The sequence below is a fragment of the Protopterus annectens genome, chromosome 2.part0 (genome assembly GCF_019279795.1).
Source record: "Protopterus annectens isolate FY-2018-M chromosome 2.part0, PAN1.0, whole genome shotgun sequence".
Classification (NCBI taxonomy): Eukaryota; Metazoa; Chordata; order Ceratodontiformes; family Protopteridae; genus Protopterus; species Protopterus annectens.
In genome coordinates, this window is record NC_056728.1 from 1,374,065,956 (window position 1) to 1,374,092,721 (window position 26,766).

Sequence of the window (26,766 nt, forward strand, 5' to 3'; positions counted from 1 at the left end):
ATTGACAACACAGATGGAACATTATGGTAAGACATAACTTTTTATCTGATGATGTTAATCTTCACATAATCCTTGACACTGGGACAGAGTCCCCAGCAACCTAAACCTTGGGAGGTCTCACGGAAGAATATTTCTGAGGACCATCAAGCCAAAGGATGCCCCTCCCCTAGAGACCAGATCTAGTTTGTAATGAGTGACAAAGGTATGAGGCGAAGCCCAAGCAGCCGCTGAACAAATGTCATCTAAGGAAACTTTGAAATGAAACAATACAGATGCGGCTACTGCGCTGGTGGAATGTGCCTTTACTGGTCTTTGTATCGGTGAATTGCTTTTGCTATAGACAAAGGTAATACAGTCCTTAATCCACTTAACTAGGGTACCTTTGGACACAGGTTTCCCTTTTGCCACTCAAGAAAAGGAAACAAACAACTGATCTGATTTTCTGAACTCTTTTGTCTTGTGTAAGCAGAAACAGATTTGTCTATGGACATCTAATAAATGGAGATAATAATCCCCTTTATTAGCATAATTGGGAAAGAAAATTGCAAGTTGAATAGTCTGGTTAAGACTGGATTTCGAAATCACCTTGGGCAGAAATGAAGGATTAGTTCTCAAAGACACCCTGTCTTTATGAAAAATTATACAAGGAGGTTTACATGATAAAGCTTGAATCTCTGTGAGCCTCCTGGTTGAAGTGATGGCCACCAGGAACAATGTTTTCCAAGAAAGGAATTTTAGATTGCATTTGTCTGACTGTTCAAAAGGGGGATAAACCAGTGATTGGAGAACTAAATTTAGGCCCCATGGAGCTGAAGGTTCCTTATAAGGGGATCTGTGCATCATGGAACCCTTCAAAAAAGCTATGCAGAGTTTATGGGACATCAAAGATGAGCTCTTCATACTGAAATGGAAATTGGAGATCGCAGCTAGATGTACCTGAAGAGTAGATGCCGAAGCTCCTGCTTCAAAAAGCATTGACAAGAAGTGTAGAACCTTATCAACCAGAGCTAAGTATGAATCAGTATCAAATTTAGACATCCACAGACAGAATTTGTGCCATTTGCTGAGGTACAGTTTTCTTGTGGAGGGTTTATTACTAGCCAAAATGATTCACTGAGTTGGAGAACTGAGAGAGGAATGCCTGATGATTATGGGAACTGGAGAAGCCATGTGGTGAGTTTGAGGTTTTGTAGATTCAGGAGTTGGATCTAGACTTAACGGTTTCAGAATTAGAGGAGGCCAGTGAAAAGGAAACCAGATCTGTCGAAGTCAGAATGGGGCAATGAGGATCATCTTGTTCTTTGCCCTGATGTCTTTCTTCAGGAACTGGGGTATAAGAGGAATCGGGAAAATACATAGAGAAGACTGGGGGGGGGGGGGGCAAATCGTGAAGAAGAGAGTTTCTCGGTGACTCCCTCCCCCCCCCGAGGGGGGATCAGGGCAAAGTAGCTGCTACATTTGCTGTTCCAAGGGAAGCCAAATTGATCATAGCAAGGCTGGCCCCACTGATGGAATATCCTTTCATCCATGGACGGATTGAGAGACCACTCGTGAGGCTTTAGAATAGTCTTGTTTAATTTCTCTACAATCACATTGGAACTCCTCGGATTGTGCATTGCAATGAGAAAATGGTTAGATGAAATCACCCATTGCCAAACTCTGAGCGGTAGAGGGGCTAGGATCTGGTTCCCCTTGTTTGTTGACGTACCAGACCACCGCCATGTTGTCTGTTTGGATTGCAATTGTCCCTGTGGGGAGGGTTGAGTGGAATGCTTGCAACATTAACAGCACTGCCCTCATCTCTAAGATGATGATATGCAGATCGGCCTATAGAAGGGACAAAGTGCCTTGGACAGTCTGTCCCAGATAATGCCCCACCCACCTTATCCAGGACATGTCAGTGGTCACTATGGCTTGGTGTTGAGAAGAAACGAAGGTACGGCCCACCAGAATTTTGTGAAGTGGAGCCACCACCAAAGATCCTGTTTGCAACAGTTGGTAACTGTGATCAAATGAGACATTGGATGGTGTACTACTGACCACTGAGATGCTAGGAGCCAGTGAAGGATTCTCATGTAATATGTCGTCAGTGGAACTAGAGTGATCGAAGCTGCCATAGATCCTAGAGCTTGTAGTAGTCATCTTGCTTGTAATTTGTTGCTGTGAACAATTTGTCTGACTTGACATTTTATTCATTGAAATCTTTTTATGGGTAGGGATGTGATGCATGAGACTGTGTTTATATTCATGCAGATGAACTTTATCTGTTGGCAGGGTTCCAACTTGGATTTCTCGTAATTTACAGTTCGGTTATAAGCTTAGGTTATATATCAACAGATATAACTCCCTCCTGCTATCACTAGGGAACAGGTCCTTAATGCTCTCTCTAAGACCAAGAACAATGCATCACTGGACCCAAACAATATCCCAGGATGCCTTCAAAATAGCATGAAACGTGACCTATAAGAAACTAGATGACCCATTCTGACCCATGCCCATTCCTCAAGGATGCAGTATATGATGGTAGACAGTGGCTAGATCACTTTATTTATATGCAAGAAAAAGAGGGTTCCTGCTTACACATAACAAAACTTCTTACTAACACAACTTACTTAGCAGGCATTAACATGATTGTGGTATTAGAACTTGTTAAATGCTGTATGTGATGCCAGGCTAAAGCAAATTGAATTAAAATGTATTTTTTCTTTCTCTTCTCTCTTGTTTGTCTGCAATTAACATGTCTGCTCCTGTGCCTTAGGAATGTATGACTTTTTTTTATCTTTTTGAATATAAAAGAACAAGGAATACCTATTGAAGTGAGTTGAATCTCCAATCTTGCTGTCCTCTTTTTTTGAATACAACAAAAAAGATGAAACACCAGGATTGTCTTTTGATATGTAATTGCTGGTGGATTTAATAACTTGAAGCTGGAGTCAAGGATAAGAAGCATACTTGGATTTGTATTCACAGTTTCTTCTGTTGTACGACTGATGAAATAAGGCTATTTTCCCGAGACACTATACTTTTAGAAGCTGAAAAAAAAAATGGTCTAACTACTTGCTCTTCACCAGGCCAGTAACAGGAAGATGATATCGTGTGATGAATATTAGGTGGTGGAAAAAAAAAAACATTGTACATAATTGTATACTATGCTATGCCATGAAGATATATGTGGTGGACGTAACTGTGACTACTACTAATTCACTTATCCTTGTCAAAGTTAGGGATAGCATTTCTGCTATAAGAGGCAGACAGGGAAGTTAGGCTTCTCTGAAGTATATATTTTTCTGCAAGCACCCTGTCTATGTTTTATTGTTTTTTTATTTTATTTCTTCATGTGCCATCCTATGCATATGTTAATCTGTACTGGAAGATTTTCTTTATTATTTAAGTAAGGTTAATTTATTTACCTTTAAGCTTTTATGGCTGGCATACATTGTTTATTATATATTTGTAGTCTATTTGTATGAGAATAGTTTAAGCATTATTTACACTCTTGGTTTATAAGTTCTGTGGTACACATCTTCCATTAGACTGCTCAGGTTTAATACCAGTGAAAAACAGTAATAGGAGTTTTTATACTTGGCTTAATTAATAAAAGCATCAGATGACTGAAGTCCCTGGCTATTCTAGGGTGGTGGCATTACTACTGTGATAAGGTTGTGAGGACATGGAGATTTTTGCCAGTCTTCTCAGATAATTGTGTGTGTGTGTGTGTGTGTGTGTGTGTGTGCGCGTGCGTGAATAATATTTTGCATGAAAGGCAGTTACCATGTTTAAGGAGACACAGAGAGCTGTGAGAAAGGGGCCTTTGGCCAAATACTCAGCTCTGTTAGTGGCCTGTGTGCAGACCATTCTGGAAGTGTCTGTTTACAGTTCATTCCCAGGACATCAATTCATACTTCCTTTATGCTCACAGTGCCTAGATGTATTCTTGACTAAATTATTGCAACAGACATATGTGTACTTTCTTGCTATTACTTCACCTTTAGTTGGCAGTGGTGGGATTCAAACCCATCAGTGGCAGCCATCTTGACATCACATTACATTGCCATCTGGATGTCACACTGGTGACAGTGGTATCCTCTCTGTCACAATGGAGACAGACATATATGTTGCAATACGTTTATTTTTATGTATGTATTTAACTGCAGAAGCACACTGATAAAACTGAACCATTTACAGGACCATTATGGGGAAAGATGCCATACTTTCAATGACATTTTGACAAAAACAGGGAAAGAAAAACAGCAATATGCAAAGATGGCTGTAAGGCAGTTATGACACAAATATATACTTGTTAATTTAAACACAGTAATGTCAAATCTTTATAAACAATGTTATACACAGAGTGTAACATACATAAAGGTGAACTAATTATGAAGTGGAAATGAGAGAGGTGTGGTAGTTGTAGACACAGTTGGCAGGCATTGGGATACAAGGTAGGGATATGAGAGGAGGAAAAAGGAAAATAAAAATAATGACTATTAATTAATAGTAACAGCACGAAAGGGTTGTTCAAGGTAACATATTTTTGTGTTACAGATAGTTTTCTATCAAAGGGTCAACAGTGGCTGGCATTTGGAGAAAGTATGTTCCCAGATGCAACATTTTTTCCCCATGTATCTTCAGAAAATGTGATCCAGTCTTTAAGAGCATCAATGCATATCTGTAGGGCACATAAAAGATCTTATGTAGGATTTATCAGGGAACTATCCTCTGCAGTGCTACTATAAATATTTACCTAAACAGCATAAAGGACTATTCCCTCTTATTGCTCGTAAGCTGACTTTCAAGAATATTCTTCCAGTCTTTGCAGAAGCAGGATGTGGTGGTGAAGCTTGCATTTTATTAGTACCTGAAACAGAATGACAGACTATGCAGAAAATAATCCATTCCCATTCTGATAATGACAAATAAATACAATGCTCATGGGTGATTTGATGGAGAAGATCCCATTGAAATCTGGTTGTAATGAGCCTGCAGATATACAAGTGCATTGCAAAGAAAGGTATGACGTCTAAATCCTCTAAGAAATGTTCCACTCTGCCACAAAACCCTTCTGTCTTCAGAGTTTACTTTAAGACAAACCTACTCCAGCTAGCTGATGACCTGATAAAATTTAATTTCACTCCTTATCTCAATGATCCCGATGCTACCATAACTGCAAATAATTTCTATGCCCACATCAAAGTATGCACTGAAGTGTTGGGTCTCCAAAGGACACAAACACAATGTCAATTAGGGAATAAACCCCAGTGGTTGAACCATAATATAACCAAACTATACAACAAGAACAAACAAAATCTTATCCAGTATGTGTAAACTTAATACTCAATTGTCTAGAGGAGAACTGTAAAAAAAACAATAAAGGACTCAAACAAAACCAATCCTCCAAAAGTAAGTATGAACTAAAAATTGCCAATAATGCTAAGGACAGCCACAAAACCTTCTTCAGCTGTGTCAGAAACCTTATGACTAATGACCAGCAATGCACAGAGTTAATACATAGTGACATATACTCTTTACCCGAGGACAAAGACAACATACTGGCCGACGAATTTAGTTCAGACTTTACTCCATCTCCTCTAACTTTCCACAAGAAATTATCATGCCCATGCCAATACATCTGATCACTTCTGAGGAAGTCCTGAGTGCTCTCTCCATGACCAAACATTTTCAACTTATCCACACCACCACCAGGGGCAACAATATCCTAGATCTAGTCATTACCAACATGAGTGACCGGTGTTCCACACCTGAAGTCAATGCCTCATTGGTACGATCCAACCATAAGCTAATCACCCTAGATATCCACATCCTGCCCCCATTAAGGAAACCACGGTAAAACATTTCTCCAAAGCCAACTTCATGCTTCATAAGACAGAAGTAGTGAACTTCATGACACCCATGTAGATGGACAATACAGTTACGACTACTGAATCCTACACAATTGCACTTTATAAGCATTTACACGAGTGCATGGATCATGCTATCAGAAACAGAACCAAGACGCTATCCTCCAATAAAAGGAAGCCAATCTGGTGGTCCCCTGCCATACACAAAGCGTACAACAGAAGGAAGAAACTGTTGTAAAAGAGAGTAAAATCCCATGAGTGGAGGAGCTCCCTGGTCAACATCAGTAAGAAGCTGTGATCCCTCATAAAATCCTCCAAAGCTAGTTATGAAAACAAAATCGCCACTGATTCTAAAGACAACTACAAAGCATTCTATAGATATGTCAAGAATCTCAATGACAACACTCAGATCTGCTCTAAGTTATAGCACAATGGCACTAAATATACAGACCCAACTGATAGTACCAACATCCTGGCAGATAGGTTCAGTGCTAACTTTACCCCGCTCTCACCACTAAAGGGCACATCTCTATACCAGAAGAATGCAAAGTTCCTGTAATCACGGCTGCAAAGATAAAAAAACACACTCTCCAAAGCCAAGAACACAGCATCCATGGGACCTGACAACATCCCAGGCTGCGTTCTACATGAACTACAAAACGAACTGGCACCCCACCTAAGTATCATGTTAAATCATAGCCTCACCTCAGGCTTTATGCCCAATGAATGGTGCACAGCGACGGTTATCCCACTCCACAAAGGGGGAGCCACCACGGACCCCGGGAACTACCTCCCCATTAGCATGACAAGCCTGGTCTGCAAGGCCATGGAATGTATCATCATGGAACTTATAAACAAAGACATTGGTAATCTCCAAACTCTGGACCCCACCCAGTTCACGTTTGTAAAAGGCAGATCATGTCTCCTAAACCTGATAGACTTCTTTGAAGCAGTCACCAAAGCCGTAGACGAGGGTAAGGTGGTTCACACAGCCTATCTAGATCTTGCCAAGGCTTTCGACACCATCCCTCACTCTGGAATTATAGATAAACCCACTAAACTAGGTATAAATCCCTATGTCACAAGATGGGTTGCCAACTGGCTTACTGACAGAACCTACACTGTGAAAGTAGCAGACTCCAAATCCGACTTCCGACCAGTGACAAGTGGAGTACCACACGGTTCAGTCCTGGGTCCTCTCCTGTTTGGTATCTACTTCAATGACGTACAAGCTAACACAGAAGGTCTTTGGCTAACGAAGTTCGCAGATGACTGCAAACTAGGAGCCATAATCGAAACTCCTAACGATGTGGACATCCTACAAAAGGGCCTCACTGAGACAGATGCCTCATGTCAAAGCCATGGCCTCAAGCTCAATGCCAAAAAGTGCACTGTCATCCCTTTGGTAAAAACTCTGTACCCATGATCTACAACATAGGCGGTAGTATACTTAACACTGAAAGTGTGATAAGAGACCTTGGGACACAGGTGTACAGTAGTCTCTCCTTCGATAACCACATCGCCACAGTAGTCAGGAAATTCTTCTACGTGGCACACCTCATCACAAAAGGTTTCTCATCCAGAAAAAAAGAGGTCATTGTTCCCCTCTACTCATCACTCATTAGACCCATTATAGAGTACAACACCCTTTTTGGTATGTACCTCACAAGACATCTACAACAACTGGAAAGACCGCAGAAATACCTCACAAAGAGGATTACCGGCCTCAAACAGATGCCCTACGCAGACCGTCTCAAAAGACTCCAGCTTTACTCTGTCGTATATCGTCTACTCAGAGGTGATCTCTGCCTAACATACAAAGCTATGTCAAACCCAGAGCTGTTGGACATGCTCCACTTAAAGAAATTCCAATCCCTCCGAGCTTCACGCTCTAGGGACCTAAACCTTGTCACCACAATAAACAGAACATGCCGGAGAGATAGATTCCTGTCCCAGATAATTCCCATACTCTGGAATAAACTACCTATCTATATCAATCTAAGCTCCTCATTAGCACTCTTCAAGAAAAATCTTGATGACTGGATGGGAAATGGGGAATTCACCCCGGGAATCACTTCTGTGGCTCTGCTCGACAGTGTCACAGGAAAATAATTTTCTTGGGTGGCAAAAGCCAAAGTACCTTTTTGGCTGGGCTTGTATAGGCCCTAGAGACGACAGTCTAGTACCTACCTATGAACCTATGAACTCCATAGGTCCTGATAATGTGCCAGGTTGCCTCTTTTTAAGTACCAGACACTGTCTCACAGACTTGCTAATAAGCCTACATAATCTTAGTCTCTCCACTGGAGTCATGCCAGAAGTATGGAGAAAGTACAGTTGTGTAAGCAAAACTTATCATAACAGTAGATGTTTGAATGATCATTGCTGCAGTAGCCTTAGTCTCAGCTATTTGTTATATCCTGCCTAGGATACAACTACCAGACAGCTTCCAAAGCTTCAGGGCACCTTCCACGTGCTCATACTGTCAGGCAGCATGAGGTGATCTGACTAAAAGACAAGTTTGGGTGTGAAGCTCTTCAGCGCTTTCCTGCTAGCAGTGAGAGGGAGGCTGAGCCCTAAAAGGTCAGTGTAAGGAACAAAAAATAAATGACCACACCCTGGAATAAAAAAAACACACCAAACAAAAAGGAGGATTGATGGAGAGAGTGAGAGTACTGCAGAAGTGATCATTCAAACATCTACTGTTATGGTAGCTTTACTTACACAGCTATACTACTGTTCATAATATTGATCACTGCTCACGTTGACTTAGTTAGCTAAGGCTTAGTTACCTTAGCTAAGCTACATTTGGGAGGTGGAAGGAGAAGACTCCAGGAGCCCTTGGAGAATGGTCCGAGCAAATCTTGATCTGGACCTAGCCAAGGATTCAGGCTTATAGTGTTTTGTAAAAATACATACAGATGACCAAGTAGCAGCTTCTAAAATACTTCTAGAACACAATCCTTTCTAAAAAGCCATGGATAACCCTGGTAAAGTGGGCCTTAAACCTGCCTAGAATAGTCTTGTTATGCTAAGTATAACAAAAGGTAATAGGCTTATGAAGCCAGTTGGAAATAGTCTGTTTTGGCAAAGGTTTTCCCTTTGTACCTTCACAAGAAATGAATAATTGATCTGAAGATTTGAAAGACTTAGTTCTGTCAAGATAGTACCAGAGTTTTCTGTGGACATCCAAAATATGGAGTATCCTTTCCCCTCATTTTTAGGTTCAGGAAAGAAAACAGGGAGACGAAAAGTTTGCCTTTAAGTAAACTTGGACACCATTTTAGGCATAAAAGGATTAGCTCTCAAAGAAACCCTGTCCCTATGGAAAGCTAGATAGTGTTGACTCACCATAAGAGCTCGCAACTCAGATACCCTTCTTGCAGAGGTCAGTAAAACTGTTCATGTTAAGAACCTCAAGTCAGCTAGATTAGCTGGTTCAAATGGAGCGAGTGTTAGCTTTTGTTACACAAAATTAAGATGCAAAGGAGGGGTCACCTGTTTTCTTGGAGGCCTCTTATGCAAAACACCTTTGAAGAACATTTTGACATGGGACTGCATTCAAAGAGGAAGATCCATGGGCAGGCATGGTGAAATGGCCTGATAAATGAACCTTGACAGAGGAATAATATAAGGCCATACGACAGTAACACACAAATATTGCAGAACCACAGAACAACTAACCTTGAATAGGTATTTATGTTGTTGGCATCAACTAGGAAACCTTTCCATTTCATAAAATATGATTTTTTTTTAGTAGTAGGTTTTCTTTTAGTACCTACTGCACATACTCAGTAAAAAGTGTCTAAAAGGAATTAAGACCCTATCATCCAGTCAACTGAAGATGAATGATATTGGGGTGCATCTAACACCCCTGCTCTTGTGTGAGTAGAGCCAGTCTATGAGGAAGCTTGTGGCAGATTGAACCTGGCCATTTCCAAAAGCAGAGGAAAACCATGGCTGCCTGGGCCAGAAAAGAGTCACCGCAATTATCTTGGGTGAGTCCTTCTGAATCTTCAGAAGTACCCCAGATATTACTGGAGAGGGTGGAAAAGCATGCAGGATCATTCCTATGCAACGAAAAGAAAAAGCATCTGTCTTCAAAGCCTTCTTGAATGAAGTCCTAGAACAGAATCTTGTCCATTGATTGTTCAGAGAGTAGGCAAAGAGGTCTATATGAGGAACTCCCCACAGATGGGATCAAATCTTTGAAGACCCCTGATCTAATTTACATTTATGAGGGTCTGCCCTGGTCCTGCTAAGCTTGTCTGCCACACAATTGTGCTCTGACGGAATGTAGGATGCCTGTAGAGTGAGACTGTGCTGTGAAGCTATATTCCAGGCTAAAATGGCTAGTCTGCAAAAGAGGTACGTCCTGGTAACCCCTTGTTGATGTACCACAACTGTGGTATTGTCTGTAACCACCTGAAGAGGTCCTGGGGAACAAAGACGGTTTGGAGAGTTGTCACTCTTTGATGTCCTACATCTCCTGGATGTTTATCCCTCCTGAAACTGCTCTTCAAGAAAAGCCTGTGGGGTCTGTGTTAACTGACAGTGTTAAAGTAGGAGGGAGAGAGAGAGACCTGGATTTAGGAATATCTGTTACATCCACCAAAAAATGTCTCTTCTGACAAACCCCAGCACTGGGATTTGAAAAGATAAAGGGTGCTGATGCTGGGACCAAAGAAATTTCAGATACCACTGCATCTTTCTCATGTGGAGTTTGCCAGGGTTATCATGAAAATCACAGATGCCATGAGACCCAAAATCATGAAGTATTCTCTCACAGTGACTGAAGAAATAGATCTAGATAAAGATCTATTTTTCCTGTGAGAGAAAAGCTATTTGACTGAGATGTTTAGTTGACATCCCAGGGACACAATCTTATCTGAAACAGTCAAGAAAGACTTATAAATGATCTTGTTGAATTTCAGATCTTGTGTAAGAGAGACAGATTCTTGACACTTTGAAAAAAGTCTCTGAAAAAATAAGCAAGTTTTCCAAGTATGGAAAAATGTAGATAACCCGTAGGCTGTAATGAACTATAACTGGAGCTAAACACATTGTGAACAATATGGGAGCAGTGGATAGCCCATACAGTAAGGCAGAGAACTGATAATGTCATCCAGACACACAAAACCTTAAACATCTGAATTCTGGATGAATAGGTATGTGATAATAACCATCTTTTAAGTTTAGTGTTACCAGGAAATATGAGAGAGGAAGAAATGGTAATAGGTGGTGAAGTGACATCATTTTGAATTGGGCACTATCACAAACAGGCTTAGGAAAGAAAGATCTAGAAATGGTCTTCAACAATTTACTGTCTTTGGCACCCCATCTGGAAAGGAAGAATTGGTTCTATCACTCCTGAGGGCAGCGTGTAATGAAGGACCAGTGGAAACAAGAGAATTTGATATGGAGGATTAGGAAGGACCCCTGGAATGGTGTAATTTCCTCCACTGCCATCTGTAACCATAATGAATGATTTTCAAAACTCATTTATCTGAAACTGTTGCCAAAGAAAAAAAATAGAAATTCAGACTTTCTGGAAGAAAAAAGGGGCCAGGATGAGAGGAGATGACAAGGTCTCTGGAACAGTCAATCAGACTTTTTTTTGTTTTTCCTAACCTACTTGCCATTTCTTTTTAAAAAAGAAGTTATGTACTCACTAGAACGTTCCATCTGAGTAGTTCTACTTCATTTGTCTTCAACCTGTGGGATACCGGATCCGTTTCGGATCCAAGCTGGCAACTCTACTAGCATTTGCTCTGAGCTCCAAGCTCCTTCCCTTACCCATAATACACCTCCACTACCTTCCAACCCCCAGATCGAATTTGCTGCACCTTATACTGATAACCCGAACTGAAAAAATGCTTATGACCTATAACTGCAACCCATAGGCTGTTCATATGCCAAGGTCCGGGGGAAGGAGGGAGGGACAGTTGAAGACAAATGAAATAGAACTACTCAGATGGAATGTTATGGTGAGTACATAACTTCTTTATCTGAAGTAGTTTACTTCATCTGGTCTTCAACCTGTGGGACAGAGTCCCCAGCTACCAAACTCTTGGGAGGCCCTCATGGAAGGATATTCCGAAGCACCGCAGAACCAAAGGATGCTCTCATTCTGGAAGTCAAATACAATTTGTAATGAGAAATAAATATATGAGAGATGAGGACCAAGTAGATGCAGAACAAATATCATCCAAAGACACTCTAGACCAAAAGGCCGCAGACGTAGCCATCAATCTAGTGGAATGAGCTCTCACCTGACCCAGAAGAGACATGCCTCTGTCCTTATTGACCTGAAGGATGCATGAAGAAATCCATCTAGCAATAGTGACCTTGGAAACAGGTTTCCCCCAAAAAGGTTTATAGAAGGATACAAAGAATTGATCAGATTTACGGAAATTTTTTGTCCTGTGTAGATAGATTTGTCTATGAACATCCACCAGGCGGAGTTTCTATTCCATCTTGTTAGGAAAATTAGGAAAGAACACAGGCAAATTGATGGTCTGATTGATGACGACTGGTGATGCCACCTTAGGAAGAAAGGATGGATTGGTCCGAAGGGAAACCCTATCTTTGTGAAAAATCATGTAAGGAATTTTGATGGACAAGGCCTGCAGTTCTGAAACCCTTTTGGCAGAGGTAATAGCTACCAGAAAAGCTGTTTTCCAAGATAAATATTTCAGATCTGCTGTTGCAGCAGGTTCAAAAGGCAGAGGAACCAAAGCTTGAAGAACCATAGTAAGAGCCCATGGGGGAACAGGATCCTTGACCGGGGGGGGGGGGGGATAACAAAAAGGTGCCTTTAATAAATGCTTTACACAGTCCAGAGGAGGCTAGAGAGGCAGAATTCTCACCCACATGAAAATGAGAAATGGCAGCCAACTGAACCTTGACAGTAGAAGAACTAACTCCGTGTTGAAAAATATCAGTTAGAAAATTAAGAATGGTGGAAATAGGAGCCGTGAAGGGGTCTAAACTCCTTTGATAGGCTCAAAGGGAAAAACATTTCCACTTGCTGCGATAAACCTTCCTGGTTTAAGACTTATGAGCAGCCAGCAAAATAGACCTAACTGAGGAGGATAATCCAGGAGTTCTAGCAATCATGGGAACTGCAGCAGCCAAGCTGTGAGCTTCCAACTGTCCAGATTCGGATGAGGAACCCCCGAAGGGTGTGAAATCAGATCCTGAATGGGATCTAAGATCCAAGGTGGAGCCAGAAGGTGAGACCAAAAGAAGGGAAACCATACAAGGTCAAAACGGGTCAATGAGGATCACTTTGCTCGCCAGTCGACAAGCTTTCTGTAGAAACCTTGGAATAGGAGGTACTGGAGGGTAAGCATACAGAAGACCGGGAGAGGCCAAACATGAACTACAGCATCTCTGGGGAACTTCTCTGGCCGGGGGTTCAGACCGAAAAACTCGCTGCACTTTGCATTGAAAGGAGATGCGAAGAGATCGTAGCAAGGTTGACCCCACTTGCGGAAGATCTGTTCTGCTACTGAAAGATTCAGAGACCACTCGTAAGGCATCAGAACAGTCCTACTTAGCCTGTCCCCTAGGATGTTGGACCGGCCCGGAATGTGCGTTGCGATGAGAAAACGACCAGTGGAGATTGCCCATTCCTACACTCTCATGGCCTCGCGACAAAGGGGGTAAGATCTGGTCCCTCCTTGTTTGTTGATATACCAGTCCAATGACATGTTGTCTGAATGAATTACAATTGTTCCCAGAGGAAGAAAGGCACGAAGGGCCTGCAACGCTACAAGGACCACCCTCATCTCTAGAACATTTATGTGCAAGTTGGTCGCTACCGGGGACCACAGGCCTTGGACTGTCGTGCCCGAACAATGCTGCCCCCACCCGAGTTGAAAGGCGTCCATGGTCACTGTGGCTTGGGCCAGGATTGGAACAAAGGCTCGTCCCTCCAAAATGTCTGGAGAAGACATCCACCACATGAGGGATGACTGATAGACTCGACTGAGTTGAATTGGATATGCCAATGGCAATTCCAACAGGGACCATTGTACAGCTAAGGTCCACTGTCGAATTATCATGTGTAACCGGGCACACGGGAGAAGTGTTATGGTCACTGCCATTGATCCTAAGGCCGTCAACACTGATTCCACCATTGGGAGATGAGAATGGTGAATCAGGGAGATAAGCATCCTCAGGTTTTGCACTCTCTCTCCGAGGTCAGGAAGATTTTGCACTGTAAAGTATCTATCCTTGCGCCAATGTAGTCTATCACCTGTACAGGATCTAGGAGTGATTTGGATGCGTTGATTGTGATCCCCAAATGCAGGGCAAGGGTCAGGAAATAATCCCTGGTTTGGGAGAATAGATGCCTGGTGGGAGCAGTGAGGAGCCAATTGTCCAGGTACGGATAAACCTGAATACCCTGAAGCCTCAGGTGAGCCGCTACTACCGCCATCACTTTGGTGAACACATTGGGGGCTGTGGTGAGACCAACGGGTAGGGCTCGAAACTGGTAATGATGGACTCCTAGCCAGAAGTGGAGGAACCTCCTGGAGCTTCTGTGCATCTTTGTGTGATAGTAAGCATCCTGGAGGTCTAACGAGCAGACCCAGTCACACTCTTGCAGGTACGGCATGATGGACTGTAATATGACCATCTGGAACTTCTCTTTGGCAACTGACAGGTTCAGGGTAGAAAGGTCCAGAATGGGCCTTAAGTCCCCCGTTTTCTTTGGCACCAAAAAGAACCTGGAGTAGAAGCCCGATCTGGACTAATTTGGGGGGACAGTTTTGATAGCTCATTTTTCTAGCAGCTTGGAAATTTCCTGTGCTGCTGCCTCCCTTTGCATGGGTGATATGTCCTGGAGGTGTTTGGGAGATTTGTGCGGACCCACAAAGGGGATAGAGTATCCTCTGGATATGATCTGAAGCACCCAGCAGTCTGATGTTATGGACTCCCATACCGCTAGGTGCAAGGACAATCATCCCCCGACAACCTCCAGAGTAGAGCAGCCGGGGCCACCCCTCAGGGTTGCTGCCCGGGTCTGTCCGAGAAAGGTTCTCGAGACCCAAAATTCCTCAGACCCCCCCCCCTCTGCTTCTGGGCCGGCGTCCATTCTGTCCCTCTCTGCCTCTGAGGGGAAGAAGAGCCCTGAGTGCCACTGGAATACTGTGACTTTCGGAACCACATCTTCTTTTGCCCTCTCTGGTTCCGGGAAAAGGACCTTTGAGGGTTTGAGAAGCGGATCCTGACGGCAGACAGTGTGTGTTCCTGTCCTTCTCACTCTGGACTAACATCTCTTTGACAGTCGTACCAAAAAGAGTAGAGCTGTCATAAGGGGCATTGGCAAAGGACGCCTTGAAAGGCTCCGAAAATTGACATAATCTGAGCCAGGCATTGCGCCTCATGGACATGCCGGACCCAGCCGCTCCTTCAGTAGCATGTGAAAGGAGATGCATGGACGTTTTGGAGACTGCTTTCAAAGTGGACATCCTCACGGAGAACGAGACCCTGTCCTCCTACGACATGGACCTAGCGGGAGGCTCCTCCAGCTTCTTTAACAGGTTGCGCTGGAGTCTGGTGACATGGGCCAGGTAGCTCACCGCCCTAATAGAAAAAGTAGCTGAAGCATACACCCGCTTCCCCAGACGGTCCATCATCCGTCAGGAGAATGAACCAAGGAACTCTCCTGGGCAAGTTCCTTCTTTGTGGCTGCTGCTACCATCATAGTGTCCACGGGAGAGCCCTTGTTCCATGCTGGCCTACCCGAGGGAGAACTCAAAATCTTGTCGGGCCTTTCTGGAATTGGTTCCATGGTGTCTGGATCCTTCCATGCTCACGAGGTGACCAGATCCACCAAAGGGTCCGTGGGAGGGGACACCCAGGAAATAGATGGGCCCATGCCGAAAGCCTCCAGGAACACGGACTTGTCAAAAGAAGATTTGGGGGCAGACCTACCTCCCCGTTTGCAAAGGATTTCCATAATGTCTCCAAAGGAGACATCCTCGGGAGGTGACCTAGGGGAACTTTTGCCATAATCCAAGTCCTCAGTGAGGGACTCGGGGAAGTCCAAGTGTCTTCTCTTGCACGTATGCTTGCGAGGCACGTCTCCGGTGGGGCTCTGCGGGAGGTGGGCTCGCAAGCCACTTGTTCCTCAAGGGTAACCGTCTGGGGATCCTCGAAGATGGGCTGTCCCTCTGGTAAAATGAAGGGGATCGTAGAAAGGGCAGAGGGGGTCTGGGTGGTCTTAATCCAGCGGAAAGAACCCTTTCTACCATGTCAAATGCCAAGGAACAGCGAACCTCCTGAGAAACCAATAAGAAGGCCGGTCTCCCCGGGTCCGACAAGAGAATCAGCGCTGGGCCCGAAGTGGACAGAGCTCCGAGGGACAGAACTTGGCCCGACAAAGGCGGAGCCAATGAAAAAAAGTTCAACTTCCTCGGATCAGACACCTAAACTCCAGCTCTGGGAGCGGCTCGGATCCGACACACTCCAGGCAGCTGTCGGCGTCAAGGAAGCAGGTATCTTCTGCGCCGACCCCCTTTCTAAAGCCATCCTCAGATCCGAATACTCCGAACCCTATGGACAGATCGGAGAAGGGGATATCGTTTGGAAAAAAGGAAGCAAGCTCCTCCCTCCTTAGGGACAGGGGGCAGGCAAAATCCCCATCTGAATCCGAGTACGAGTGAACCTCCTCGTCATTTTATCCATATCGACCTCAAAGACAGGGTGGACATCGATGAGTTCACGGACTCCGACCTTGCGGGTCAGGGCACCAAGGCCCTAGAAGCTGAACGTGTCTCCTCCAACTCCGGGAAAAACCTCAGAGATTGGAGCCGAGGGGAGTCACGGATCCTAAGAGTCCTGACCAGTAAAGGGAGGTCCAAAGACCTCTTGCGTTTTTCCCTTGACTTCGACTCTCTCCTTCTATCTGCCCCTTTTCCGCTCTGCTTCAGCAGGCTTTTGCACAGGAGGTTGAGTCCCAGGCTGGTAGGGAGGAGAAGCCAGGGGAAGAGAAGAAGGAGAGGCAGCCACTGCAGCCGCTGTGACCGAAACCGAAGATGAGACAACTGTCTCAGAAGGGGGAAGAAGGCCTTTCAGGGCCAACTTGGCCTTCCTGTCTTTGAGGACGCAAGGTTAAACCTCAAGCATATAGTGCAGTCTGTGCTAAGATGGGCCACACCCAAGCACATAATACAAAGAGTGTGGCCATCCGCAGAGGATAACTTATGGCCACACCCAGAGCATCTTTTAAACATCGGCTTATCAGCCATGGTGTCAGAGGAAAGAGTAACTGAAAAAAGTGTTATTTATTTCTCACTGAAAACACCCACTCATTACACACAGACACAGAACACACTGAGGGGGAGGGGAAGCAAAAACACACACAACTGCTCTAAACTAAGTTAACAACTCTAAAACTGGAAAACTCCATGCGCCAAGCGAAGGGGAGGAGAAAGGAGAACCTACACTATCACTACCTACAGTTTAGAGAGAAAAAGAGATTTTTCAAAGTTTTTTTATCCACTTACAACCTGGAGCTCTGGAGATCATGATGATTTAGCTATTCGCGGCAAATGAGATTTGGGGGTTGGAAAGTAGTGGAGGTATGTTATGGGTAAGGGGAGGAGCTTGGAGCAGATGCTAGTAAAGTTGCCGTCTTGGATCTGATACGGATCTGGTATCCCACAGGTTGAACACCAAAGTAAGTAAACTACTTCAGATTGTCTATTTACCTATATTTTGTTCAAACTGTTTATTCTCTTTTTGCCAAAATTGGATGAGGCGATAGAAAATCCCTTGGAAAAATTGGAGGAGGAGGGCTGAAAATCTTAGAGATTCCCTGGGATCAGCTTGACCCTTTCATCACACTTTTTAAAACACCTTTACTGAATTTTCACTTGTGACATAGGCAAATTTACATTTATACAAAAGAAATCAAACTGTATTAACAAGTTCACCTTTACAAAAAAGAAGTTATGTACTCACCATAACGTTCCATCTGTGCTGTCGATCTTCATTTATCCTTGACCTGGGGGTTCGGTTCCAAAATCGGAACCGACTCAGCCATACTACAGCCTGTGAGGACAAAAAAACTCTTCAGCTTTTTCCCTACCCATAATGCTCCTTTCCATTTTACCTCAGATCGAGTTTGCTGATCGACAGACAGAATGATATGCATCCTGAAAGCACTTTTGCGGAGACCATATCTGGTATGCGATGGCTAAAGAAATAGTAAATAAGGACACAACTCGTTCCACCAAGAGACATCAAAGGATGGGAGTTGGAGGGAGGGGCATCAAGGATAAATTAAAATCGACAACACAGATGGAATGTTATGGTGAATACATAACTTCTTTATCTGACGTTGTCAATCTTCATTTATTCCTTGACCTGTGGGACAGAGTCCCCAGCTACTTTTTACCTTGGGAGGACTCACAGAAGTATATTCCTGAGCACCTTAGAACCAAAGGACGTTCTTCCCCTGGAGGCCAAATCCAATTTGTAATAAGTAATAAAGGTATGTGGGGTATGTCATCCAAGGAGGTTCTGGAGTGAAAAACTGTTAAAATGGCTATAGCTCTGGTAGAGTGTGCCTTAACAGGTCCAGATAATTTAACATTCTTTTTGATGTACATGAAGGATATGCAGTCTTTCAACCATCTAGAAAGTGTAACTTTGGATACAGGTCTACCTAGTCTAGCACTAGAAAAGGCAACAAACAGTTAATCAGATTTTCTGATAGATTTTAATCTATTACGGTAGAAATCCAATTGTCTGTGGACATCTAACAAGTGCAGAGAGTATTCATCTTTGTTTGAAAATTCTGGAAAGAAAACTGGTAAATTTGTAGTGTGATTAATATTTGCCTCTGAATCAACCTTTGGTAGAAAGATGGATTGGTCCTTAAAGGAACCCTATCTGGGTGAAAAATCAAATATGGTGATTTACAAGACAATGCCTGAATCTCTGAAATGTTTGTAGCAGAGGTAATAGCTATAAAGTTGTTTTCCAAGACAAGTACTTTAGCTCACAAGTGACTGCAGGCTCAAAAGGGGGTATATCAAAGTCTGAAGAACCAACCTGAGATCCCATGGAACATATGGATCTTTATAAGGAGGCTTCAGCATCAAGGTTCCTTTCAAAAACACACATTAATGAGACCTCCTGTAACCCATTGTGAAAGTCTGAAATGGCCACTAGTCGAATCCTGATGGTAGAGGCAGAAGTTCCTTGTTCAAAAAGTAAGGACAAAAACTCTAAAACTTTTGTGATGGGGGCTGAGAAAGGGTCTATATGATTATTCAGCCCAACATGAGAAAATTTGCCATTTGCTACAATAAAGTTTTCTAGTGAAGGGTTTGTGCGAAGCCAAAATAATCTGACGGACTGGAGAAGACATAATGTTATACCTTGTAATCAATGGAAGTGCAGAAGCCACAGTGTGAGCTTTAGGTTTTGAAGGTTCGGGTGAAATAATCCCTGTGGATGGGATAGATACGGAGTTGGGTCCAGAGTTCATTGTTGCTGAATCAGGTGAGGCCACAGGAAGGGGAACCAAATCTGTCGAGGCCAAAATGGGGCAATGAGGATCACTTTAGTCTTCAACCTGGTTGCTTTCTTCAGGAATTGAGGGATTAAGGGTATCAGAGTAAAGGCATGCCTCTTTCGGGTTGAGAGACAACTTGTGAGGCATGAGGATGCATCTACTTAGCATATGCCAATGTAAGTCCCTGGGATGCGCACACTGCTATTAGAAAGTGGTTGGAAAAGATTGCCCACTCCCAAACTCTGAATGCTTCTCAACAAAGGGATAAGACTTGCCCCCCCCCCCCCGTTTGCTGATGTACCAAACGACTGACATGTCTGTCTGGATCGCAATTGTCACTGGAGGAAGGACAGCTTGAAAGGCCTACAACACTAACAGTACTGCCCTCATGTCTAGAACACTGATATGCAAGCTGTCCTCTGTAAGTGACAGAGTGCCTTGGACTGTCCTGCCTAGATAATGCCCCCCCCATCTGATCTGGGAGACATCAGTGGTCACTATGGCCTGGAGCTGTCATATGAAAGGCCTTCCCACTAGAATATCCGTACAGTGAATCCACCAGAGAAGATCCATTTTGCAATGGTTGGTCACTAAAATATGATGTGACATCGCCTGATGAAGAATGGATCACTGAGATGCCAGAAGCCACTGTAGAATCCTCATGTGGAATCTTGCTAGAGGTACCGAGGTAATGGTTGCTGCCATAGTACCTAGAGCCTGAAGAACCAGACATGCGGCTACTGTCTTGCTGCTGCTGATTCTCCTGACTTGAAATCTGATCTTTTCTAAACAGGGAAAGGGAAGGGAAACTGTGCAAGTGCTTGTATTCAGATTTGCCCCATATAAATTTCAAATTCTGCATTGCTATCACGTCAGATTTCTCATAGTCTATTGTGATTCTGAGGTTGGCACAAGTCTGAAGGACACAGTCCCTTGATTTTTCTAAGAGATGCTTGGTGGGAGCAGTGATGAGCCAGTGGTCTAAACAAGGAAACACTCTGTGTCCATGTAGTCTCAAGTGAGACGCTACCACTGCCATGCATTTTCTGAATACCCTGGGGGCTGTGGTGAGACCAAAGGGCAGGGTTCTGAATTGATAGTGACTGACTTCCAGCCAGAAGCAGAGAAATCTTCTGGACTGCTTGTCCATCCTGATGTGGTAATACACATCCTGGAGCTCTACTGAGCATGTCCAATTGTCCTTTCCTAAAAAAGGGAAGGATGGAGTGAACCGTGACAATCAGGAACTTTGTCAAACAGATTTGCTCAAAACACTGAGATCCAAAATTGATCTCCAGTCCCCGTCTTCTTTGGCACTAAAAAGAACCTTGAGTAAATTCCGGATTCTTTCTGGTCTGAGTGGACGTGTTGGATGACTTTTTTTTCCAGTAGTTTTTTTAATTTCTTGAACTCCAGGTTCTCTCTGACTGAGTGGAACATTGGTGATCCTTCTGAATTTTTTGGGAAGGGTGTAAAAGAGAATGGTGTATCCTGTGGTAATAATCCTTTGCACCCAAACATCTGTAGTTATTCCAAGCCAGGCTTGTTGGTGTAAGGATAATCGTCCCCCGACTGCTTCCAGAGGCAAGCAATCATGTCTCATTTCAGGAGTGCTGGTAGGGTTTGGCCGAGAAAGAATCTCTGGAACCCTGATTTTGTGGGTCACCTCTGCCATGTGGATGGTGTCTTCCATTACAACTCCCCCTTCTGCTCCTGGGGACGCTGCTACCACATGTGTTTTGGAAAGGCCCTTGGGACTTTCGTGAACCACATTTTCCCATTCCACTGGTTCCTAGAGAAGGACCGTCGAGGAGTAGAAAAACGTATGCCCACTGCAGAGAGGGTCTTCCCATATTTCTCACATCTAGACAAGGTCTCTTGAACCTTTGGGCCAAAAAGAGAAAATCTGTCAAAAGGTGCATTGACGAACAAAGGCTTAATTGGCTCCACAAATTTGCATAAGTGCATCCAGGTGTGTCTCCGTATGGCTACGCCAGAATCTGCTACTCTGGTTATCCCTTTGGCTGCATGTGCTATGAGCCTCATGGATGAGTTGGATAAAGATTCGAGGGTGGCCAACTGAGAAGCAACCTTTTCTTGAACTACTTTAGATACGGCTCTTTCAGGGGAATTTGATAACTCCTTAATCAGATCTCTCTGGAGTCTAATAAAATGTGCCATAAAGTTCAATGACCCTAGGGCAAAGGTCGATAAAGCTTATACCCGCTAAGCCGACCCATCCATCACCCGCGACTCTCAAATGGGAGGATGGATAGGGGAACTCTCCTCAGACAGTTCTTTCTTTGTGGCTGTTGCAACCAGCAAGGCATCTACTGCTAACCTTTTAGGCCAGAATTAAACATCTTTAGGAGCTGAAATAATTTTATCTGGTCTTTTAAGGATCGGTTTTATGGAATTAGGAGACCTCCACGCCTTCTGCGTGATCAGCTTGACAAAACTGTCAGCTGGTGGAGTTACCCAAGAAGTAGCTGGGCAAGAGCAGGAAGGTTGCAGGTACACTGACTCCTCTGCAGAAAGATGTTAGGGCTTCCAGCCATCCCTCTGTTTAAGGATCTCAAGGATGTTTCCAAAGGAGACATCTTCAGGAGGTGACCTAGGGGAACCCTCCGTTCATAATAGGCATTATTTTCAGTGACAGATTCTTCTGGGGAATCCAAGTGCTTCTTCTTGCACTTTCTCTTGTGAGCAATTTCTTCAGTGGGAAAATCTGAACAAGAGTCAGAAGAGGATAAAACCTGAACAGGTGTATCCTGCAGTTTCGGCCCTCGCTGTCGCAATGCAGAGGATGGTTGAGAGTCAGAGAACAAGTGTCGGGGATTAACTCTGATGGGAAGGCAGATGAATGGGTGCTCACCGAGGACAAAGCCCTCGCCATTGTCTGGCAGGCAGGTTCTCCCAAAGAGGGAAAGGAGCCCGGAACAGAGAATGACTGCCTCGGAACTGAGGTCAGTCCCTGCTCTGAAGAGACAGCCCCCGACATCAAAGTGGGAGCAGATCTCACACGTGCCGAGGCCCCGAGGTGCGGGGACAGCCCCCAAAAAACTGGAGCTGACACTTGTCCCTTTGAACCAACAGTGGAACCCCTCATCCCAGGAGCACTCCAGTTTCGAGAGGACTGAAGAGCTCAGACTAGCAGTCGGCCCCAGAGAAAAAGATCTGACCAGAGCTGAAACAATCTGTGTCGGAGGAATCGGAGCCTGGGTCTCCAAAACCACAGATGAGATCAGAGGAGGAAGATATGGTGGAGTCGTGGAGAAAGTAGTTCCAGAACTAGAGGTAGTTGGAACCGATGGCATAGGAGGCAATCTTCTCGCCATAAGAACATGATCCACTAGCCTCAGTACGTCCAATTCTGATAAGCTCTTGATGGAGCGAACTGATTGGGTGGACAGAGATTTAGGTCTCTCCAAAAAGGGACTTGGCAAATGTCCTGCACAAGAGATCTACAGATGGAGAATATTGTGTTCTTGGAAGCATCAACTCCGGTTCTTCAAGAATTCTTTTCGGAACTGTAGGTGTCGATGCAGATATAGTGGATGGAACTGAGGTTGCAGTTTCCGAGGTTTTGTCCTGTTTTTGTAATGTCTGCTCTGGAGCCAAAGATGTTAATAGACTCAGAGCCGAAACTTTCAGTTCCACAGGCATTTTCGGAAACTATATTTTAGATTTCTTAGCCAGTGGTGCCAAAAGGGAAGTCTGCACTGAGTATCTTTTCTTACTTTTTTCAGTTTTTGAAGAAAAAGAAGGGTCCATCTTACTTTTGGAACCAGATAAGGCCTCCTCAAAAGAAAACTTAAGCACGCCTTTCAACATTAATTTATTCTTTCGTTCAACTATGGCTCGGTGACTGAATCCATGGCATACTGAGCAGTCTTCCTCTAGATGTAACAAGCCTAAGTGATAAACACATAGTCAAAGACTATCTGAATTAAGCATTTTCCTCTTGTACTTATTGCATTTTTTAAAGCCGGAAGTGCCCTTTCCTTTATTGGCCATCGGACATATCTATAGAAAAAAGAACAGCAGGACACAAAAAGACAACTGGAAATAAAGACAGAGGGAAAATTACAGTTAAGTGCTACCAGCAACAGTAGGCATAGTCTACCCAACAGTAGAAAAGTATCCTTAGAAAGAAAAGGAAAGTGTATAGAGAAGTGCTACCAACAATGGTAGACAAAGAAAGCAAATGTTTTATATAGATATATATATATATATATATATATATATATATACACACACATATACATACATATACATACATATATGTATATATATGGATTCCCTTTAGAAGCTCGAAATACTATTTGCGCCCATAATGTGGAATCCTGAAAAGAACGAAAACTCAGAAGTGCGAAATTCAAAACCTTGCATACAGGAGATTTTGAATTAGCGCTTCTGGTGTTTTGCTGTGGTTATGGATTCAGGTAAGTGTTTATGTTTCAAGGGTTTTGGGTAGGGGTTGTGGTGTGTTACTGTGTTTTGTTGCTGTGATGTGTGCGTGCAAGGAGAATGTAGCTTGTGTGGTGGTGTTTTGTGTGTTTTTGTATGTAGTGTGACCTATGATTTACAATATTTCAGTAGGGGGTGTGTGGGGGGCACAGCCTCCTGCTTTTATGTAGGACAGAGCTTGTATTTGTGTGTGGGGAGGAAGGTGCATGTCTGTATACAGCAGAAGCACTAATTCAAAATCTCTGGTATATATATATATATATATATATATATATATATATATATATATATATATATATATATATATATATACACACACAAACACTTTTTTAAACTAGAAAATGAGAAAATTGAAAAAGTCTGTCAACTATGGTAGCGAAGACTTCACTGAAGTGAAAAAGGGTGCAAAAGGAGAAAACATATAGTATGGAGCTTCTAAATCGAATATAAGAGACAAGTGAAGAAAAAGGGAGACTATAACAGTTAGATAGAGAATTTTTTAAAATATAATTGTACTTAGCTCGAGAGATTTGCTGACATGTCTGACACTGGAAGCAGCAGCAAACGAGACCTGAGGTAAAATGGAGAGGAGCATTATGAGTGGGGAAAAAGCTTCGGAGGTTTTGGTCCTTGCAGGCTGTAGAAAGGCCAATTCGGTTCAGATTTCAGAACCAAACCCACTGGTCAATGAAAAGATGAAGATTGACATCAGATCATTATACTTTACATAAATTGCTATATACCATATAACCTAAGCAACATTTTATAAATTATTCAATTCCTGGCTTTTTTTCTAAACAAGAACCATCTTTATTAAACCATCACTTACAACACAGGCAATTATAAATGTATATAAATGAAAATAAACCACACCAACACAATCCTAGGTGCAAGCATTTTACATCACAAACCATACTGACACACTCCCACTTGCAAACAATATACTTCAGTTATAATCTACCCAATCACTTTTCAATCAAACATCTTTTCTAAAGATCTCAATTCCAGTTGTTTTGTTTTTGTTACTATATTCAATACTTCTAGTATAGATGGTTTAGATTCTTATTTACATTTCCTAGTAATTGCTTTTTTGGCAGCCACCATACCACGTCTAAGCAATTCCAATGCTGTATCACAGCTCAGAAAAATCATCTTCCTCAACACACCAATCTGCTCACCCAGCACCTCTGTCGGTGCATCCCACAGGGAATCCTTAAAGTCCGTCAACTCACCTCACTCCCAGGAAATATGTTCCCAATTACCTATTTCTTCCTGTCACATTTCCAACATTTGCTGTCTACCTGAGGAAAAATTCTCTGGAGTCTACTTGGGGGTGTAAAAATAACACTTCCAAGCAAAAATCCTAAATCTTCCAGATTTTGTTGCATATTTGGAAGATGGTATACATTCATTTGGTCGGCCGGTAGATGGCCGACTGGGAAATGTTTGAAAGTAGAGCAGCAAATTCTCCTTTTTCCGAACGCAATATGTATGAAACGCACAATATCCCCCCCCCTTTTAACCCATGGTAGCGCTGGTTTAGGTGGTACAGCGGTCGGAAATGTCACATTCGGTGTTTTGTATGACATTCCGACTGTTCGCCACTTTGAAATTCGACATTCTGATTCGGCGTTACACTCATTCGAGGTTAGTGTGGACGCTCAAATGAATGTATTCCTTGGAAGACATACATATATCCTCCAATAGTTTCTTTGGGAATTGCTTATTCAGTCTCTCTTCTCAATCCTTTCTAACCTCCTCTGACTGATTCTTATATAGTTACCATGCAGTATTTTAAATGGTCTACTACTTGTTCCTTTTTTAATGGCAGCTTTTGTTGTAAATTCTACTAAAAACTTTACTAGTGTTGGTATTTTATTTAGGACCTCCCCTATTTTTTTCTCTTTGCCATGCTCCGATATCAATCCTTGCTAAGGAAGGCAATCTCTAACCTGCAGTCCAAATAAATTCTTGGCATCTTCCCATTCTATCATCTTTCCCGGTCTAGTTATTTGTTCCCAATACCTTGGTTCCTTTGCCAGTTTTATCCAATAAACTCCAGCTCCTGCTTGCCTATTGTCTATATCCCTAATTGCAGTCAATTCTATCAGAAGAATCTCCTTTCTCCATTTCTGTGTTGGCTTAGTCTTTAGGATACTTTCTGCTACTTTAAATATATATTTCATATGATTATTGTTATTCTCCTTAAAGGTCTGCATCCAAAATCCCAGTCTCTCACTGTTTCTTGATGTTCCCTCCTGTTTCATCATCCCGTTCCACTTAGAATTACAGTTTTCTGTTTGTGCTATGTATTGGAGCTTTAAAAACAAACAAAAAAAAATTATCCTTGTTTCCCGTCTTTCCTGACCTAGAGTAGTCCAAATACAGGCTTTGCTGCATTCTGGACTTTTGAAAAGTTCCTGTGTTGCCCATTTCCTTTCTTGGATAAAGGGAGGCTTCTTTGTTCACCAGTGGCAGTGGGGAGCTTAGAGCAGCCTATCTATCCCTGGAGGAGTGTTCCCAGCACAAGAATCTGGTAGTCTATTGGCCATTTTGGGCCAATTTCTAGCTCTTTCAAGTCCCCCTGTATAAAACCCGCTTTGGTGCAGCTTTGCGCATAGCGCAGCATCGGGCAGCTCCGCTTAATTGGGTTTAAACCATTCTCGGCTCCACAAAGTCTGCTCTTCACTTTTTCCCTTAGAACTGATCTAGTTCTCATAATAAACACCCTATTCCTACTCTAAAGCCTGGCAATTGCTCACTAAAGCAATTATACAAGTCAGCATTAAAAAATTAAAAGCACTACACCCTCACAAACTCCCCTTGAGCACCTTGTTCCCCACTGGCCCTTTTTTCAATTATAAAGGAATTCCCAATACTATTCTAGCATGTCCAATG

At 43.1% G+C, this 26,766-nt stretch overlaps 1 protein-coding gene across 1 annotated transcript in view; it reads right to left on the bottom strand.

The window, feature by feature from the left end:
• Window positions 1-26,766, bottom strand: part of ZGRF1 (zinc finger GRF-type containing 1) — a 2,981,513-nt gene that overhangs the window by 526,666 nt on the left and 2,428,081 nt on the right. The gene's annotated exons all lie outside the window — the stretch shown is intronic.